Source organism: Theropithecus gelada, chromosome 7b (assembly GCF_003255815.1).
Source record: "Theropithecus gelada isolate Dixy chromosome 7b, Tgel_1.0, whole genome shotgun sequence".
Taxonomy (NCBI): domain Eukaryota; kingdom Metazoa; phylum Chordata; class Mammalia; order Primates; family Cercopithecidae; genus Theropithecus; species Theropithecus gelada.
Genome location: NC_037675.1, coordinates 26,777,127 through 26,780,552, shown reverse-complemented (window position 1 = coordinate 26,780,552; position 3,426 = coordinate 26,777,127). Strand labels below are relative to the sequence as shown.

Genomic DNA, 3,426 nt, shown 5'->3' with positions numbered 1-3,426 from the left:
ATCCGCCTCTCTCCCTTCCCTGGGAAAATCCAACAGGTGGTGGGGCCGCGGCGCTGTGGGCCATTGTGCGGGCCCTGGGAGGGTCGGAGGGCCCAGTGTGTGTCTGGGAGAAGATGGATGCCTTCATTACCATGTGAATCCTGGGAAACCGCTGCCTAGGCTGGGTGGTGGGTGGGCGTGGGCCGCGGGTCGGGGGGCTTGGTGTTCTCAGGCCCAGACCACACAGCGGCTGGGAAGGAGGGGGCGGTCTGGTGGAATCCCGAGAGACCCATTAAAAAACAACAACAACAACACCCAAAAACCAGAACAGATCATGGACTTCCCCTCTTCTTTAATGTCTTATTTTAGGACATTTCTATCCTGTGGGGCTTAAGAGAGACACAGACTGGGAAAAAAAATTTATTTTATTTTTTATTGAAAGCGTCACGAATTTGTGTGTCATTCTTGCTCTGGGGCAATGCCTATCTCTGTCTAGTTCCAATTTTAGTATATGTGCTGCCAAAGAGAGCACCGAAACCAGTATTATTAAGGAAGTAAAAACTCTCGTGGTTTTTCTTTTTCTTTTGGCTTTCCCTGTTGCAACTTCCCCAGATCATGCTGCCCGTTTGGGCCTGAACAGAAAAATCTGAGCCTTTCACAGCATGCGCACAATCAGCAGCTCTGTGGAGGCATTCCCAGGAGCACTTTCCCCCAGTGGCTTCACTCTGGATGATTAGCAAATAGCTGCTGAGCAAATTGGAAGAAGCAGGTTTTAGGCTTGAAAAACAAAGCTGTCGTCAATTTGGCCAGAGCAGAGAAGACCGGCTGGTGTTTTGGAAGGGGGCAGGTAGCAGAGAGAGAAGAATAATCAGAATAATAACAAGGACCACTGACTCATTTATCCCCATTTTACAGATGAGGAAACAGCCTTTGAATCAGTTGGCCAAATCACACAGGGAGAGAATGGCACAGAATTCCAAACCCTGTTTCTCTAATTGCAGAGTCTGTGCTCTTTCTGGGGTTTCTCCATGAGGCCAGAAGAGAGGAAGCCACAGAGAGGCCGCTGCAGAAACAGACTGTGCGGGGTCTCATGCCTGTAATCCCAGCACTCTGGGAGGCCGAGGAAGGAGGATTGCTTGAGGTTAGGAGTTTGAGATCAGCCTGGGCAATATAATGAGACCCTGTCTCTACAAAAATATTTAAAAATTAGCCTGGCCGGATGCGGTGGCTCACACCTGTAAGCCCAGCACTTTGGGAGGCCGAGGCGGGTGGATCACGAGGTCAGGAGATCGAGACCTTCCTGGCTAACACGGTGAAACCCCATCTGTATGAAAAATACAAAAAATTAGCTGGGCGTCCTGATGGGCGCCTGTAGTCCTAGCTACTTGGGAGGCTGAGGCAGGAGAATGGCCTGAACCTGGAAGGCAGAGCTTGCAGTGAGCCGAGATCTCGCCACTGCACTCCAGCCTGGGCGACAGAGAGAGACTCGGTCTCAGAAAAAAAAAAAAAAAAAAAAAAAAGAATTAAAAAATATTAGCCGGGTCAGTGGCACACATATAGTTCTAACTACTTGGGAGGCTGAGGTGGGAGGATTGCTTGAGACCAGGAGCTTGAGAGCTTGAGGCTGCAATGAACTGTGACTGCAGTGAGCTGTGACTGCACCACTGTGGGATGATCCAGGCAAAGGGAAGCATGAACCAAAAAAACAAGACCTGAAACACACACACACACACACACACACACACACACACACAGAGAGAAAGCAGGGCTGGGTGCGGTGGCTCATGCCTGTAATCCTAGCACTTTGGGAGGTCAAGGCGGGCGGGTTACCTGAGGTTGGGAGTTTGAGACCAGCCTGTCCAACATGGAGAAACCCTGTCTCCACTAAAAATACAAAATTAGCCAGGTGTGGTGGTGCATGCCTGTAATCCCAGCTACTCGGGAGGCTGAGGCAGGAGAATCGCTTGAACCCGGGATGCAGAAGTTTCGGTGAGCCGAGATCCCGCCATTCCACTCCAGCCTGGGCAACAAGAGCGAAACTCTGTCTCAAAAAAAAAAAGAAAAAAAAAAAAAGAAAGCAGATGGAACAGTGCACATTCACAAAACTCGCACAGGCAATGCCTTTGCAAAAGCCCTTTTATCAACCCAAACACTTCCACATGATCTCTGTCTCTCTTACACACACCCACACACCAATGCAGGCACTTGCTCACAAATGTTTTCAGAAACACATACTCCTAAACATACTCAGACGCAAACACACAATCATGCATTCAGAAACACAACCATATAGAAACCCATCTGCAGCACTGGTCCACATAAGATTTCAACTTTACCCTTACCCACAACTTGTAGAAACCCAAACATTAGCATAGATTCTCCTTTTTTTTTTTTTTCGTTTGAGAGTCTCATTTTGTCACCCAGGCTAGAATGCAGTGGTATGATCTTGGTTCACTGCAACCTCTGCCTCCCAGGTTCAAGTGCTTCTCCTGTCTCAGCCTCCTAAGTAGATGGGACTATAGGTGCGTGCCACCACACCAGAGTAATTTTTGTATTTTTAGTGCAGACAGGTTTCACCATGTTGACCAGGCTGGTCTTGAACTCCTGACTACAGGTGATCCGCCCGCCTTGGCCTCCCAAATTGCTGGGATAACTGGCATGAGCCACCATACCTAGTCCATTATAATAGATTCTCACAAGAGCAGGCACTCTCAGTCAAACACCTACCCCCCACCCCAGCATGCACACATAATTGCACAGAGAACCTGTCAAGCAGAAAGGACCCCGGTCAGGCAGAAAGAGGCTCAGCTTCTCCCCCAAACTCCACACCTAAGAATCCTGCTTTCCAGACTCAGTGCCCTGGGTTTTCCCTCACCTTCTCTCCATCTGAGTGTTACCAGTGCCTCCACCTCCCCTCCCCCACTTCAGAGCCCAGCTGGGCCCTGGGGTAGCCTGAGACGGGGTGGGTGCCCAGCTTCTGGCAGCAAAGGAAAGCACCTGTCTGAGGTGGACGGGCCCATGGGGGTCTTGAAGCAGCACCTTCTCTGGGTACCCCTAACTCTGGGCTGATCCCAGGAGGCACAGAGCTGGGACTGATGGCTTTGGGAAGGCAGTAGCGAGGGCCCACTGAAGACTCCACCAGGCATCCTCTGCAGGGGTCTGCCTTCACATGAAGATAGCCTTGTTTATCACACCTGTCTGCCTTAAAATGACAAAGGTTGGATGCTGTCTGGGTGTGAAATGGGATGACGACTGGAATGGGAAGAAGGTTGTTAACTATGGAAAAAATATCTCATTTAGATCTGATTTGGGTTAAAAAAATGATAAGCAGGCCGGGCGCGGTGGCTCAAGCCTGTAATCCCAGCACTTTGGGAGGCCGAGGCGGGTGGATCACGAGGTCAGGAGATCGAGACTATCCTGGCTAACATGGTGAAACCCCGTCTCTAC

The 3,426-nt window shown here is 50.2% G+C and overlaps 1 non-coding gene across 1 annotated transcript; it reads right to left on the bottom strand.

Moving 5' to 3' along the window:
- Positions 1 to 407: 407 nt before the first annotated feature.
- LOC112629516 lies at positions 408 to 511 on the bottom strand. Its single transcript, XR_003120623.1, has one exon. It is a non-coding gene; the product is annotated as a U6 spliceosomal RNA (small nuclear RNA).
- Between the last annotated feature and the right edge of the window lie 2,915 nt (positions 512 to 3,426).